This window comes from Somniosus microcephalus, chromosome 4, assembly GCF_052327205.1.
Source record: "Somniosus microcephalus isolate GS21.2 chromosome 4, FLI_Smic_1.0, whole genome shotgun sequence".
Taxonomy (NCBI): Eukaryota; Metazoa; Chordata; class Chondrichthyes; order Squaliformes; family Somniosidae; genus Somniosus; species Somniosus microcephalus.
In genome coordinates, this window is record NC_140990.1 from 268,125,512 (window position 1) to 268,143,413 (window position 17,902).

Genomic DNA, 17,902 nt, shown 5'->3' on the forward strand with positions numbered 1-17,902 from the left:
GAATGAATAAAAAAAGTGTGACAAAATCCTGGGGTTGGTTGGATTTATAAACCACCTGAGCTTTCAGTGTTTAAGATATGAGAACTGCTTAGTTGTGTTCCAACCTTGTAAAATAACAACTAACTGACTGGGATTTGTGCATTACGAGTTAAACACAGTCTCAGTTTGTCTCCTTGGTGTTGAGTGGCCAATTCTAGCCAGCTGATTAGAACACAGGAAACAAATATAGTGGCAGTGACTGTTCTGCAAATGGAATTAAAAGCAGTATTCACAATTCCACCCCCCCCACCCGGCCAAGAATGGTCACAACAAAGGAGATGGACATCAATCAAAATGCCAGTACAAGAAAGTAAGTGTAAACATGTAAATGTGATTATAAAATAAATTGGCACAGTGTTTAAAATTGTAGGGTTATATTTGTAGTTTTAAATGTGCATTTTGTGTTACTGTTAAGTAGTAACCCATCTTATACAAATGCAAGGTTCCCTCCAGGCAAATTTTAAACACATTCATTGTGAAAGAAAGTCAGATAGGCTTGGTTAAAACCTGGCAAAGTCTTGAATTTATTGGACTCAAAAGTGAGTGTCATTAGGCACATAATTCTATACAAAATATAGGTTTCTCTTGGTCAGCTTGGTGTCAAACAATACAGAAACCCACCCCTAATATTTAATCGTCTTCAAACCAAGTTAACGAGAAATCCACAAAGGTAGAATTTCTGTTAGCTTGATATGAAGTGCACACTCTCTCCCTATAGGGATATATCTCATTTACCCAAGGCTAGACAACTTAGACACAGGTTGACAACAGTCAAGGCTTAGGAATTCCCAAATCTACATTCCCAAAGTTTAACTAGCTAAAACCATGCAGTCTATCTGCCTAGCATTGATGAGCTTCTTGCTGCTTGCCTAGCTAGCTCACTGTCTGACATGGCTTGCAATATTATCTGGAGCTGAGTGGGAAGAACCCCTGCTGCTAGTGACAGGTCTACACAGGTTCCATTAATAAATCAGGTTGCTAGTCAACCATCAACAGTCCCTTGGAATACTGCATACCTCCTTGCCTTAGATATCAGATTACCGAGTTTGCCATAGAAGATTGACTTGGTTCCAATCTTTCTTTGGTCGACATGTCATCTTGAAGCCACTTCAACCCTAAGAGACCCTGTTTACCTTCTTTTCAAGGAGGATAGTCACTAGTTGTCATCAGGCAACTGACATGTGAGGGTTTGAGTCCTGCTAGGTTGACACCAAGTACCAGGAATTCCTTATGAGCTGCATGGTGAGCAACATAACTTTCCATAATATGTGTGACTGCATGGTCACCATTCTCCTGACTACAGTATGGGCACAGACCATACACTGGCCAGAAAGTGGTCCGGCGGCATTTAAATAAGATCCTGTGGATAAAATCGCTGTTGTCTTCTTCTGCCTCTGCCAGACGGGAATCAACCTGCAGAGTGGTCTCCTGCTGGAAAGTTGCTGTTAAAATCCACCCCATTATTGGAACAGGGTAGAAGCTTTATCCTGCATGATGCTAAAACTACGTTACAAAAAGTGGAAATCCATTGCCAACAAGTAAAATCCTTCACATTAATGGAAACAAAAAATATATTCTTAAAGTGCCCACTGATGTAACATTACAAAGCATTTTCACTTGATTTCCTTGAATTAATATGTACTAGTTGATCTCCTGTGCTACTTCACACAGGGAGTCAGGTGTAGTCTTCAGGTGAAGTGGGATTGGAGGGCAAGAGATAATACAACCAGGGCATGCAGAGGCAATTCAGTCCCCAATTTAGAGTCATACATTCTGTCTTTATTTTTATACAATACTTAGATATTATTTCTGGTTAAATAGCACGATAGCACAATTTACAGCAATTTGGGTAGCAGAAATATTTAGTTGGTGTATGGGAGTTTCTTTGGAGTACCGGTTGAAGAGCTGAAATTAGTAAAACTGAGCTGCTATAGAGCTACCACTGATGGGAGGTTGCAATTACAATGTGACAAGTTTACATAGGCAGTTTCTACTATAAATGTGGATTACTGTATATGAATTTATAATAGAAAAGCTGACAGGAAGCGCACACAGGTGCAAGATTTTTAATTTATTAAATATAGATATATCCTACAGACAAAAACACACTCATTAAAATTGCTGCTTTCCTATGGAAAACTCATTACACATTTTAGAAATAAATACGTTATGACTGGCAATGCAGTAATACCAGAGTCTCCACTTCTGAGCCTGACCATAAAACACTTGAGTGATATTATCAATATAATTAAACCATGTACAAATTAACTGACAATTATTATATCACAAATCTAACCATAAAATATTCGCAAAGTACAAAGGCCTAGAAATTGGGTTTTGGTCTTGCCAGGGCTGTAGCGCCAGAAAGTTTGCGCCAGCGGTAATGCGGCAGTGCGCGACGAAAATTCGGGTGCGCCGGGCCCAGACGGCGGCGGGCGCTAAAACCCTCCTTTAGCGCCTCAAAACAGGCGTGAACTTGGGTTTCCCGGCGCTAATCCCCCGCTGCGGCACCCGATGCGGTGCGGCAGGCGGGGGAACTGCAGGCCTCCTCCTCCTGTTAAGGAGGAGCTGCCTGCAGCCGACAACTGTCCGGCGGATTGACCCGACATCTGAGCCCGGCACCTCGGGGAAGTGCTGGGCTCGCATCAGACACTGATCAGGGCCGCGGGGGGGGAATGCAGGAGTCCGGGAAGGGAGGTGCGGGCAGGCGGCCGCCGGGAACGCGGCCGGCCGCCGCTCCACCTTTATGCGCCGGCGCACACTGGGGGAAGACTCTGTTGCCAGAGTCTTAGTTGCGCCTGCCACGGGCGAGGCGGGCGCAACTGAATTTCGGCTTGGGGCCGGGTTACCACGGCAACCGGGACGCTGCGCACACCGATGACGTCATCGGTGCCGGCGCAGCACTACCGGTGCAACGCCGATTTAGGGCCCCAGGGAATTTCTCAACTGGCCATAACTCCGGCGCTAGGCCCTCTAGCGCCTCAAATGCGGCGCTAAGCCTACCGAATTTCTAGGCCAAAGTTCTTAATTTTACTGTATTTTTTCCTTAGAATCACAAAAGCTATGTTTCAGATAAGACGTTAAACCGAGGCCCTGTCTGCCGTCTCAGGTGGACATAAAAGATCCCATGGCACTATTCAAAGAAGAGTAGGGGAGTTCTCTTGGTGCCCTGGCCAATATTTATCCCTCAACCAACTTCACTAAAAACAGATGATCTGGTCATTATCTCATTGCTGTTTGTGGGACTTGGCTGTGTGCAAATTGGCTGCCATGTTTCTCTACATTACAACAGCCACTACACTTCAAAAGTATTTTATTGGGTGTGAAGCGCTTTGAGACGTGCTGAGGTCATTAAAGGTGTTATATAAATGCAAGCTTTTTCTTACTTTAAAAATAAATTCCTGTTGTACATTATTTTGAATCACCACACAGTTCGCAGTGTTATTTAACTCTACTTTTTTTTTAAACCCAGGCAACAGTATATGTTAAAAGGTCACAGACAGTAGAGAGTGAAAAAGACTAAATTAATCTTGGGTTAAATGTGTCTATTTCTGTTCAGTAATTGAGCTGTTTGTTTAGAATGTGTAATATGCTACTTCATGGTCTAAAATATTAGTTATCTTCACTGAATTTGATAATGCCATGTCTTGAAGCTACAGTTCCACTGTTGTTTGGCAGAAGTGTATTATTATTCAGAAACAAAATGTAGCTACTTAATATGGCTTATGGTATGATATTTTCAAAGTTTAATAAATCAGTTCATTCTGCTTGTAACTCACCAGGAAGAATTGCACTAAGACAGAATTTGGTTTGTTGACCTGCGCACTATCTACCCTGGAGCATCTTAACTTGTACCCTGTTTTATGGGGACTGAACAGATAAATTGGTGCACTTATTTGCACTTCACTATGATTTTATTTCAAAATGCTGCAGAAAAGGACTTTTAGGGAGAAAAATTCGGTATCGCCCCATATGGGGCGCCATTACTGGCGGTGCGCAAAGTTTAGCGCCTGGCGCTAATTATCGCCTCTGACAGCAAACTTGGCTTTTATCACCCCTGGAGGTGATTGGAGCGCTAAATCAGGCGCTACACAACTCTCTTAAGGCGCTAAGGCCGAGGAGCGAGGCGCTACCTCAGAGGGAGAGCGCAGCGCAGGTGCTGTCAGTTAACGATTGAACACAGACACACTGGCGCTGGTCAGTTCTTAAAGCGGAGGGTCGCTCTTGCTCTGCAGCCACACCCTGCTCACTGGAGCCTTGAATCATGGCCTGGGCAGACCTGTGGCTAAATCTAGCAGCCAGACACTATGGAAAGGGCCAGGGAGTGAGCACAGTGCTTCTGCGAGCGGGCTTTGGAGGCTCTGGTTGGTGCGGTGGAGCGCAGAAGATCCATTCTGTACCCAGAGAGTGGCAGGAGGCCTTTGCCACGCGAGTACAGAAGAGTGTGGAGGGAGGTGGCTCAAAGCATTTCCTCAAGCAGCATGATGCCTAGGACCCATGTGCAATGTAGGAAAAAGTTCAAAGACCTCACTCGGGTCGTCAGGGTGAGTGCCTTTTTTTCAAAACCTCTTCACCCCTCCATCTCAACCTCACTTTATGGCCAGAGGGTCTTGAAAGCCCCAATGACCAACACTTATCCAACACCTATGGCCCTTTCATCAAACACACACGCGCATTCCACACTTTGCATACAGTAAGGGCTATTCAACTATGGGATGCACATCAGGCAAGACCATGGCTGCATACAGTAAGGGCTATTCAACTATGGGAGGCACATCAGGCAAGACCATGGCTGCATACAGTAAGGACTATTCAACTATGGGAGGCATATCAGGCAAGACCATGGCTGCATACAGTAAGGGCTATTCAACTATGGGGGGCACATCAGACAAGACCATGGCTGCATACAGTAAGGGCTATTCAACTATGGGAGGCACATCAGGCAAGACCATGGCTGCATACAGTAAGGGCTATTCAACTATGGGAGGCACATCAGGCAAGACCATGGCTGTATATTTACTCAGACGCCGTCCTTTTTCTTGCAGGCCAAGCTGTCTCATAATAGGAGACAGCAGCAACGGACCGGTGGAGGGCGGCCTCAGCTTCAACCCCTCAGCGATCTTGAGGAGCGCATCCACAGGATTGTGGCAAGCCAGGTGATTGGTCCCGTCGCCACTGGAAATGCAGACCCCGTTCTGGACAGCAATGGTAAGGTCATCATCTTTTTGTCCTCTCTCCTTCCACTTGTTCCTCACAACAGCAGCCTTTGACACTTTCAATCCAAATCACTAAATCGCTGCACTCATGCCTCCCTTGCTGCCACCCTGTCCTCATGCTAAAGCCACACTTGTACCTCCCTGCTTTCAGATGGTGATTCACCAGGTGAGATGGGCCCTCAAGCTGCCAGTGAGAGTGAAGCTGAAGGCGAGGAGGAAGAGGAAGCCGGACCATCAGCGCCACCCTCTACCGAGGCAGCCCATGCCCATACTGGGGACACTCCCCCCTGCTCCCCTCCAGGGAAGGCATGGTCTGATGAGGGTGAAGCTCCAGGACCCAGCGGGCTGTAGCAATGCGATGGGGGTAGGGAAGCTCGGGGGCCTTCTCCCTGGAGGGAGAGTATGGCCTCGAGTCCTGCTGCACTGGACGCAGACGAGGAGCGGGTCCTCGCTGAAATGAGCGCCCAGGCGGAGCAAAGGCACTCTGAGCTTATGGCTGCAGTGGCAAGGTTGCCCGAATCCACTGAATCACTGGCAAGGAGTGTGGAGCACTTCGCTGTAGCACAGGCGGCTGCCACGCAAATGCTAAGTGCTGCAACGCAGTCAGTGGCTGGTCTCATGCAAACGCAGATTGAGGCCACGCGAGCACTGACTGCTGCCACCCTCGCTGGATCGGGCAGATTTCCCCAGGGCTCTCACAGCGCCGCAGCAGGCCAGCAATCTGTGCTCCATCAGATTGCTCCGGATGCTGAAGTGCTGCCCCGTGGGAGTGCCAGTGTGTCGGTCGAGCAGGGAGTTGCTGTCCTCTCTCAAAATGACAGCATTCCTGCTGCCACCACTGGCACTTCTCTACTGCAGTTGCCACCACCTGTAGGACTGACTGCTACCACCCATGCAGAGTTGGTGCAGTCAGCAGCCGGGCCCTCCAGGCCCAGAGCTGGTCCAGGCCATCGCTCAAGGGCATCTGCAGTCTCAGTTTCTGACACTCAGCAGCCTTCCCCCAGCCTTGCTCCAGCCACTGGGGTCCAATTACGGAGGAGCTGCAGGGTGGGAAGGGGGGAATTTTGCAAGGGAAGCAGATCACCCTCGAAGGGCAAAAAGTAGGAGGTGTGGCAAAATGTTTTTCATTGTTTTATTGAAGGCCGAGGTTCGTGGTCAAATTTTTGTTACTGTTTTGGACATTGTCTCCAGGTTGAGAGAGCCAGTTATGTGAATGACTGCTTTTTCTTGTGTTTCTTTCTATTACTTTGTCATGCGGAAATGAGACACACAGAGTTTGTGAAATAAAGAAGTGTCTGTATTCAAAATGTACATGTTTGGTCTTTGCACTCATTGTTGCCTTGACCGGCTTAGGGGTTGCGGGATGGTTTCATTCAGGTTGTTTGAATGGCAGAAGCCATTCCCTCAGAGGGGGCCTAGAAGCGACTTGCTATGAGCCTTTGACGGACGGCCCTTCCACTTTGTGCCTCCCTCCCGCCTTGGTGCTGCTGATGATCATCGTCCTCATCTTCCTCCTCCTCCTCCTCCTCTGGTGGTGCTCCAATGTCTGGTGGCATTGGCTGGGTCCTGAGGATTGCAAGGTTATGCAGCATGCAGCACACAACAACGAAGTGGGAGACTCGCTCAGGAGAGTACTGCAGGGCTCCTCCAGAATGGTCCAGACAGCGGAACCGTTGCTTGAGCACGCCGATTGTGTGCTCAACGATGTTCCTGGTAGCTTGATGGCTCTCCTATCGTAGCTCAGCAGGGGTGCTGGGTGAATGGAGCGGTGTCATCAGCCAGGTGCACAGAGGATATCCCTTGTCCCCGAGAAGCCAACCTCCTGGATGATGCGGTGCCTGGAAAAGGTCTGCCACAGAAGTCTGGTGCAGGATGAAGGCATCGTGGCTGCTGCCTGGAAAGTGGGCATTGACAGCGAGTATTAGCTGTCTGTGGTCACAGACCAACCGGGCGTTTAAGGAATGGAAGCCCTTTCGGTTGCGGAAATCCTCGGCATTCTCTTGTGGCGCCCGCAAAGCCACATGCGTGCAGTCAATGGCGCCCTGCACCATGGGGAAGCCCGCTATCATCGCAAAGCCCATTGCGCGTTCTTGCTGCTTGTGCGGGGTCATGGGGAAAGAGATGTACTCGCATCTCCTTTTAAAGAGGGCATTTGTTACCTGACGGATGCAGCAATGCACCGCGAACTGGGAGATATTGGCGATGTCCCCAGTAGCTGATTGAAATGAGCCGGTGGCATAAAAGTTGAGAGCCACTGTTATCTTCACTGCCACTGACAGAGACGTCCTGCTCCTCAGTTGAGGCTGCAGATCTGGCTGAAGCAGGTGGCAGAGCTCAGTGACCACCTCCTTGCTGAATCGCAGCCTTCGCAAACAGTGCTCCTCAGACATATTAATGTAGGAGAACTGTTGGCAAAAAACCCTGGGAGGGTAAGGTCTCCTGTGCCGAGGCCTGTTGACCCTCCTCCGTCTGGCCATGATTGCCACTCTCTCTCTGCGTCTCTGTGCCCTCCGAATGTGATGGAGAAGGACGACGTTCCCATCCATTGCAGCCCCCATAGTATCTGGGCAATCAAAGTTATGAAGGTCAAAAAGCAAAGTACCTGCAAAGTTATGGTCAGAAGCCAAAACTACCTCAGACAGCGTTGACTCAATGCAGAAGTCTCTCTTTCTCTCTTTGTCTCTCTCCAAATCTCTCTCTCTCAGAACGAGTGGTGCAAAAATGGCTACCACACAAAAGCCAGGAAGAGACCCCCTTTAAATAGCGCCCCCCCAGCCCCACAGTGACTGGGATGCGTTCCAGTCAACCTGTCGTTGGTAGCGCCAGGCGGAAAGGAGGGGGGCGCCACTGAATTTCCAGTCCGGGGCGCCCCAAGGGCGTTGCACTCTCGAATGACGTCAAGATCTGCGTGTGCAGGAGATCGGGCAGTATTGTTTAGCACCGCCGCAAAATGTCTGGTCAATTTCGCGAGAGGCGCAGATATCGCCGCAACCGGGCGCTAGTTGGTTTACGCCCCACTTAGCGCCCTCTTAAGGCGCTAACGGGTGGCGCTACCAACTGAATTTTTCCCCCTTATTCTTTTCGGGTATATCAGTTCTGTGGATCAGTATCAACCACTCTATCAGAAATAACTTAGTGTGGATCAAGGGTAAAAATCCATTTCCTTTGAGCAAGCAGAGGAAAAAGGGGAGAGTGAGTGAGTGATACAAATGTATTCAGCTTGTCTTTCAGTCTGGATTGAATTTGACCTCTTCAAGAAAAACGATAAACTGTTCTGTCATCCAATTACCCCAACTTATTTTCTCATTTAATTAAATACATGACCAAGAATATTTCTTTGCTCCACAAATGCTGTCAGTACTATCATAGTATGTGCAGTGTAATGGCAACACTGTTACTGCAAGATTCTACTTTTCTCAGAATACTACATTAATTCATAGCTGTGGAAACATTTTTCTAATTCTACTTCACAAAACATGCATTACTGGAAATTTACAAAATCACATTTGTAGATGGTGTAAGGAAGAAAATGTATTGGGGAGAAATTCAACTTACGGTTTCGTACCTGTAAAATGGGTGTTAGGCCTCTGAATTTTGTGCTGTGATCTGTCCTGTACAATCTGGACCAGAATGGCGATGGATGCCATAATGATTCAGGCGACTTTTGGTCATTCAAGGTGCTCGCCTGAAACAGGCATTAGGCTATTTCAATGAAAATTGGGGTCATATGTAGGTGGGGTTGCCAACTGTGGTTGGCATTCCTGGAGGTTTGACCACATGACATCTGACCATGTGATGCCAGATCACGTGACATCTGATCACATGACTTCTACAAATGTTATTGTATTTACATTATAACGGTGGGTCCCCTGCAGTTGAGTATTTTTGCTCGTTGTTTTGCACCAGCAGCTGCTGTACAACAAGTTCTAGGCAACAGGAGACCACCTGAGAGCAGGTGAAGAGGGGGAAACTGAGGGCGGGGAAGAATGGGACACCGAGGGTGGGGAAGAGTGGAACATCGAGGGTGGGGAAGAGTGGGACATCGAGGGTGGGGAAGAGGGGGAAACCCGGCCACTTTTAACAGGCCCAATCTCTCTCCTTATCTCCTTGGACTCTGGTTTGAACTCGGGTTGTGTGTGTGAAGGTGACAACTCTGAACTGAGAACCTCAGTCAGAGCTGATCTGTACTTAGACTTCACAAGTCAAAACTGGGTGGCAGACTGACCTGAACCAAACTGAGAGATCGCACAAAGGGCAATGGGCTCAGTGTTTGGGCCACTTCTCACAAGGCACATCGCCCTAAACTCAGCTCAGCACCAACATTTCGAAACCACTCCCTGAGCTCAAACTCGATAAAGGAAAGTTTTCATAGAATTATAGAAATTACAGCACAGAAGGAGGCCATTTGTACCCCAGCACTGCCGCGCTCTCTTTTAATCACATTTCCCCCCCCAACCAAGATCTTTTTATATTCCTCCTTTTCAAATATATATCCCATACCCGTTGAAATGAAGTTTTAGGCTGTACCTCAATCGCCACATGTGGTGAAGTATTCCATTGTCTAATAGTCCTCAGTTCAAGAACTTTCCTCCTCCCTTCCCCTTTGTTTCTTCCAGTGGGAATCCTCGTTTCCTGTTCCCTTGTTTCCCATTCGCCCACCAGTGAAAATAATCTTTCATTATTTACCCACAGTAAGGTCTCTGGCCTAGAAATTCAGTTAGGGGCGCCCAGCTCGCCTGGGCGCCGGAATTACCGCTGCGCGCGGAGCCACTTGCGCCATCGAGATATTCAGTTTCAGCGCCCCAAGTGGAAGCCGGCCGCTAAACAAGGGTTTCGGCGCCCCGCTTGGGGCGCTGAAACTGAATATCGGCGTGTAAAGTGCCGCAGCGCCACCCGCTGCGGCACGGCAGCCTGCGGTACTGCAGGCCTTCCTCTCATTCTTAAGGGGGAGGTGCCTGCAACAGCGCGATCCCCGCTCGCGAGTGCCGGCAAATGAACCCGGCACCAAGGAGAAGTGCCGGGCTCTCTGGAAACAGCCGGCAATGCCGCGGGGGGGGGGGGGGGGGGGGGGGGGGGGTGTAGGAGGCCAGGGAAGGAGGTGCGGGCAGGCGGCCGCCGAAAAAGCGGCCGGCCGCACCTCCACCTTAACTCGCCCCAGTACCGGCACAGGTAGGCCCCGTGTACCGGTCGCTGTTTGCGGCCGGCGCGGAGGAGGCGGCAGCAACCAAATATGGCCAGCGGGGCGCTGCGCACACCGATGACGTCATCGGTGGCGGCGCAGCGCTAATGGCTAACGCCGCCATTAGCGCCCCGCTAAATATCACGGTAGGTTTGCACAGTGGTGCAAAAGCCCTCTTTGGGCGCAAACTGGTGGCGCAGGCTACTGAATTTCTAGGCCTCTGGGTTTTACTTACCTGTTTACTGACTGCTCCTTCCTCAGTGCCGGTCCCGACTGCTCCTTCCTCAGTGCCGCTCTCACTCACCACATTCTTGGTGCTGCTTCCGGCTCTGTGGGAAATGCCCACCCCCAACCCATTCCGCCCCCCTTCCCCACTCGCTTGATCCCATATCCCCGACCACTAGTCCCCTTCTCTCCCACTCCCTAATTCCCCATTTCACCCCGAGTCCCCATTCTACAGGCTCCATCTTTCCCTGATACCCATTCCCCAGTCTCCCCTTGATCCCCTATTCTCCTTCGCTTCCCCCCTACTCTCGAGCCCCCCGATTTCAGACTTCTCTCAGATTTCAAACACCCATCCCCCAATTTCAGAGCCCTCACGAGTTCAGAGACTCCCAAATGTCAACACTCATGATTCCTGAGCCTCCCGATTTCCGACTTTTCAGCCCCCTGCCGACTGTGCTCCATGCAGTTGCGGCTCCCTACGGTTGGGTGACGTCACCGAGCCTGAGGATTTAACAGCAGCTGGTGACATTGCGGGGGAGGGGGGGGGAATTTAAATAGCTGCTCTCCTGGCCTGCTCAAGGCACAGCTTGGGAGAGGTACCCCTGATTTGGCGCCCACAGGTCACCGGCGGCATTTAATTAAGGCCAAAAGCCAAATTTGGGCCTCAAGCTGGCATAGATTAGCATGCAGAGCAGTCATTCCACTGACTCTGCGCTCGTTTTGGGCTCAAGTTGAATTTCTCCGTCATTCATATTTTAAGCCGAATAGTCTTTTGTTTTTTAAGGGACAATACCAATATTAATTTCACAAAGTTTCTATTTTGAATTGGTTGTAAAATGTTTCAGCATGTGCTCTTAGTAAGTGTGCAATTTAATTTACAAGTTACTAATAGCCAGTTATTTTATTTATTTATATTCTTTCTAATTTTCTGATGCATTACTTTTGACCCAATTTCCTACCTTAGCACACATTGAGGTTCAAATGTTGGGATAATGCATGTTTTTCTGATTAGAAACACATGAATGCTGTCCAAATCGTATTGCAGTACATGTCATAAGTCTAAATGGAACAGACTACAGGAAACTTTGGTTTATCCGGAAGTTGTATGTCTGGAAACCTCGATCTAACGGCAGAAATCAGCAGCCGTTTTGTTAGGTTTTTCTTCTTTTTTTTTCTTCTCCTAGCATTTTTTTTTTTTTTTTTTTAAAACAGTCAGGCCTAGAAATTGGGTATAGCCCCGCCAGCTGGGTTGCGCCGAAAATTTTGCGCTGGCCGCGGAGCCAGTTGCGCCCGTCCCATTTCACTTTTAGCGCCCCAAGGCGGAACCGGGCGCTGTTCCAGGGTGTGCCCGCCCCCGCTTGGGGTGCTGAAAGTGAATTTCAGCGCTCCAGGAGCCGCTGCGCCACCCGATGCGGTGCGGCAGGCTGCTGTACTGCAGGCCTCCTCCTTCTCTTAAGGAGGAGGTGCCTGCAAGGGGGAGATTGCCGCTGGATTGTGCCGGCAAATGAGCCCGGCACCACGGAGAAGTGCCGGGCTTGCGGAAAGCAGCCGGCAATGCCGCGGGGGGGGGGGTGGTGGTGGAGGAGGCCGGGGAGGGAGGTGCGGCCAGGCGGCCGCCGAAAAAGCGGCCGGCCGCACCTCCACCTTTATGCGCCCCACTAAGGCTGCAGGAAGGCCCTGGTCTCCCGATGTTAGTAGCGGCCACCACGGAGGAGGCGGCCGCAACTAAATATGGGGGTCGGGCCGGCTTCGGGGCGGAACCGGGGCACTGCGCACACCGATGAAGTCATCGGTGCCGGCGCAGCACTACCGGCTACCGCCGCCATTTGCGCAGGGCTCAATTTCAGCGCAAACTCCTCCAATGGCGCAGAGGCCCTCTTTGGGCCTTAACTGGGTGCAAAGCCCACCGAATTTCTAGGCCTCAGTCTCTGGAAAGCCTCTCTGAAGCTGTTGCTAAGCTACAGAGACGCTTCCAAGGTACGGGCCGACTGTTTACAAGCTGTTGCTAAGCAACAGTGTTTGTTGTCAGATACAGAGATGAAAACCTCCGTATCCTTCAACATTAGCGCTGGTCTGTCCGGAAGTTTTCATAGATCGGCATCACGCCGGTCCCGTCGGTGCCGGATATCGCGAAGTTTCCTGTATTCTCCTTTGTGGCCGCAGGAAAGTACCAAGGCAGCCTATCAACTTCCATGCCAAATTCCAGGCAATCAGTAGACATAAAGTTGTGCTGTGGAAACCATTCAGCAGAGACAGAGGAATGCTGCAAACTAGTCAACTTCTTGTTATCTGTCCACGCTGCATGGTTATCAATTGTCTGTTGTGCACTACACCACTCTCAGGAGGACAGCCAGAATGTTTAGTACAATCTTGTTCTGCTACTTGTCAGAAGAAACTTAATATTAGTTACCCTTCTCTGGCCTCTCATTAATTCTGTATTCACTGATTTTAAAAACAGCATAAAATATCTGGCTTTATCAATTACTTTTTAAAGTTTTAACAGTATTATGTGGACTCATATCATGTAAAAGCACAGAAACAAGCCATTAGGATATACAGCCGTTCGGCCTAACCAGTCCATGCCTGCATTTATGCTCCACTCGAGTCCTCACGTCTTTCCTCATCTAACTCCATCAGCATAACCCTCTATTTCCTTCTCCCTCATATGCTTATCTAACCTCCCCTTAATTGCATCTATACTATTTGCTTCAACCACTCCCTGTGGTAGCGAGTTCCACATTCTCACCACTCTCTGGGTAAAGAAGTTTCTTCTGAATTTCCTGTTTGATTTCTTGGTGACTATCTTATATTGATGGCCTCTAGTTTTGCTCTTCCTCACAAATGGAAACACTATCTGTATCTACTCTATCAAAACCTTCCATAATTTTAAAGACCTCTATTGGGTCACCCCTCAGCCTTCTCTTTTCAAGAGAAAAGAGACCCAGCCTGTTCATCCTTTCCTGATAGGTATAACATTTATGATAGAAATTCCATGGTTTTAAAATATAATAATAACAAAATTAAATTTGTTTATGATATTTCAGCTTCTACCTTAAACCCATGTGTATGTCCCAATCTTTATTTTGATCTCTGTAAAATTTATGAAAAGTGAAGGATGATCGGTGCATTTTACTTCCTGGTTTGCTGTCTCTGAGAATTCTTCAATGTGATTGGCTGCTTAGCCAGTTTGATTACATCACTGTTGGACAGCTGGATGCTGGGGATCCCCTGACCTTGGCGCCAGAGTCAAATTAACGTTGGGAAAGATGAAATCAATGCCAGAGATCACTAGATCTTTGTGGGCAGCTTTCTTTGAGGTTAACAGCAAGCATTACTTTGCCGCTGACCGCAAAATCTGGGCCAATGTTTCTAGCCCAACGAGGAAGGAAGCAGTAATGAATCTACTTCTGGGGAATGAAGTAGGGCAAGTGGAGTATCTTTCAGTGGGAGAACATCTGGGTAATAGTAATCAAAATTAATTAGATTTAAAGTAGTTATAGAAAGGAACAAAGAAAAATCTAAGGTGAAAATACCCAACTTGACGAGAGCCAATTTCAGTAATGTGAGAGGGGATCTACTATAGGTGGACTGAAAACAAAGATTGGCCATGAAAACAGTAAATGAGCAATGGCAGGCCTTCAATGCAGAGATAGTTCCCATAAGGAGGAAAGATAGGGCATCCAAAGCTAACAATGATGACAAAGGAAATAGAGGTTAAAATAAAACAGAAAAATGAGGTTTATGTCAAATGTCAGATACAGAATACAATTGAAAAGCAGGCAGACTAGAGAGTGCAGGGAAAATTGAAAAAGGATATAAGAAAGGCAAAGAGAGAGTATGAGAAAAGATTAGTAGGTAATGCAAAAGGGAACCCAAAAATCTTTTATAAACATATAAAAAGTAACAGGATAAAGGAATGATGCAGCCAATTAGGGACAAAGAAATAAATCTTGTTGTGGCAGAGGACATGACTGAGGTACTGAATGAGTACTTTGCACCTGCCTTCACAAAAGAAGAGGATGAAGTTAATGTCGCAGTAGAGGAGGGAGGAGTAGAGATATTGGGTAGGATTAAATTTAATAGAAAGGAGATGCTAAATAGCTTGGCATCACTCAAAGTTAAAAAGTCACCCGGCCCAGATGGGATGCATCCTAGGTTGCTGAGGGAAGCAAGGGTGGAGCGAGCAGAAGCTCTGACCACAATTTTTCAATCCTCCTTGGATATGCGAGTGGTGCCAGAGGACTGGAGGATTGCAAATGTTACATCCCTATTTAAAAAAGGGGAGAAGGATAAACCTGGTAATTGCAGGCCAATCAGTCTAATGTCAGTGGTGGGAAAACTACAAGAGTAAGAGACCATTATCAAAGACAAAATTAATTCTCACTCGGAGAAGCATGGATTAATAAAGGACAGTCAGCATGGATTTGTTGCAGGAATATCGTGTCTGACTAACCTGATTTGAGTTCTTTGATGAAGTAACGGAGAGGGTTGATGAAGGTAGTGCAGTAGATGTATATATGGACTTTCAAAAGGCATTTGAAAAAGTACCTCATAACAGACTTATTCAGAAAATAGAAGCACATGGTATTAAAGGGATGGTGGTAACTTGAGCACGTATTTGGGATAGGGATAGGAGGCAGAGAGTAGTGGTGAACGGATGTTTTTCTGATGTATGCAGTGGGGTCCCCCAGGGGTCAGTATTAGGACCATTGTTTTTCTCGTTACAGGGTATATATAAATGACCTGAACTTGGGTATCGGGAGTATAATTTTGAAGTTTGCAGATGATACAAAATTTGGCAACCTTGTAAATAGTGAGCATGATAGTAGCAGACTTCAGGAGGACAAAGACTGGTGAAATGGGCAGATACATGGCAGATGCAAATTAATGCGGATTAGTGTGAAGTGATGCACTTTGGGACAAACAACATGGCAGTATAATCTAAGCAGTACTACTTTGAGGGTGGGCGGTGCAAGAACGGGGACCTGGGGGTGCATATTCACAAACCTTTGAAGGTGGATGGGCAAGTTGATAAGGCAGTTAAGAAAGCATATGGGATACTTGGCTTTGTAAATAGGGGTATTGAATAGAAAAACAATCATCTCTGGTTAGGCCTCAGCTGGAGTACTGTGTACAATTCTAGGCACCACACTTTAGGATGTCAAGGCCTTGGAGAGGATACAGAGGAGGTTTACCAAGATGATACCAGGGATTAGAGAGTTCAGTTATGTGGAGAGTTTGGAGAAGCTGGGATTGTCCTCCTTGGAGCAGAGAAGTTAAGGGGAGACCTAATAGAGGTATTTAAAATTATGAGGGGTTCATAGAATCATCGAAATTTACAGCATAGAAGGAGGCCATTTGGCCTATCTTGTCTGTGCCGGCCGACAAAGGGCTATCCACCCTAATCCCACTTCCCATGTCTTCCGCTTCCACACACAGGTTACCTTTATGGTCCCCAATAGGACCTACTCTTACTTTAGTTGTCCTCTTGCTCTTAATGTATTTATAAAACATCTTTGGGATTTCCTTGATTTTACTTGCCAATATTTTTTCATGTCCTCTCTTTGCTTTCCTAATTTCCTTTTGATTTCACCCCTGCACTTTCTATATGCCTCTCGGCTTTCTGCAATATTGAGTCCTCGGTATCTGTCATAAACTTCCCTTCTTTTCTTTATCCTACCCTGTATGCCCCTTGACATCCAGGGAGCTCTAGATTTGTTAGTCCCACCCTTTTTCTTTAAGGGAACATACTTGCTCTGAATCCTTACTATCTCCTCCTTGAATGCCTCCCACTGCTCTGACACTGATTTACCTTCAACTTTTTGTCTCTAGTCCATTTTGGTTAAATCACCTCTCCGTGTAGTAAAATTAGCTTTTCCCCAATTGAGAACTTTTATTCCTGGTCCATCCTTGTCCTTTTCCATAACTACCCTAAATCTAACTGTATTATGATCACTACCACCAATATGCTCTCCTACTGATACCCTTTCCATCTGCCCAGCTTCATGCCCTAAAACTAGGTCCAGAACTGCCCCCTCTCTTGTTGGGCTTGTTGCATACTGGCTAAAAAAAGGTCTCAAGAGTGCATTTTAAGAATTCTGCTGCCTCTATGCCTTTCACATTAATTTTATCCCAGTTAATATTAGAGAAGTTGAAATCCCCTACTATTACTGCCTTATTTTGTACATCTCAGAAATTTGCCTACATATTTGCTCTTCTATCTCCCTCTGACTGTTCGGAGGTCTATAGTACACTCCCAGCAGTGTGATTGCCCCTTTTTTGTTTTTCAGTTCAACCCATATGGCCTCATTTGATGATCCTTCGAAGATATCATCCCTCCTCACAGCTGTAATTGATTCTTTAATCAATATTGCAACGCCCCTCCTTTTTTATCCCCCTCTCTATCTCATCTGAAAACCCTGTAACCAGGAATGTTGAGCTGCCATTCCTGCCCTTCTTTCAGCCATGTCTAAGTAATAGCTATATTATACACCCACATGTCTATCTGTGCCCTCAGCTCATCTGCTTTATTCCCTAGACTCCTTGCGTTGAAGTATATACCATTTAGCACTGCAAAACTCCCTTGTTGTCTATTTTCTAGCCTTTGGTTTCCTCTGCCTACCAAACTCGCTTACTAATTTTCTGTCTTCCATTTCCAGCTTTGCCTCTCTTCCCTTCTGAATCCACTCTCAGGTTCCCATCACCCTGCCAAGCTAGTTTAAACCCTCGTCAACAGCAATAGCAAACCCCACCGCAAGGATATTGGTCCCAGTCCTTGTACAGGTCCCACCTCCCCCAGAAATGGTCCCAATGCCTCAGGAATCTAAAGCGCAGGTAGGGAGAAACTGTTTCCTCTGGCAAGTGGGTCAGTAACCAGAAGTCATAGATTTAAAATAATTGGCAAAAGAACTAGAGGGGAAATGAGGACACTTTTTTTTACATGGAGGGTTAAGAAGATTTGGAACGTACTACCTGAAAGGGTGGTGGAATCAGATTCCACAGGAACTTTCAAAAGGCAATGGGACGTGTACTTGAAGAGGACTAATTTGCAGGATTATGGGGAAAAAGCTGTGTGGGACTAAATTGGACAGCTCTTTCAAAGTGTCGGCACAGGCACGATGGGCCGAATGGCCTCCTTCTGTGCCATAAGATTCTATAACAACAGTGAATAGGTCGGTGCACCGTTTCCATTCATTTTTGCCAGTTTTTACATTTCCTACAAATGGGAGCCCAAAACTGCACA

General features: G+C 47.4%; 1 protein-coding gene across 14 annotated transcripts in view; it reads right to left on the reverse strand.

Moving 5' to 3' along the window:
- Positions 1-17,902, reverse strand: part of LOC147120445 (RNA-binding motif, single-stranded-interacting protein 1-like) — a 661,270-nt gene that overhangs the window by 32,355 nt on the left and 611,013 nt on the right. The gene's annotated exons all lie outside the window — the stretch shown is intronic.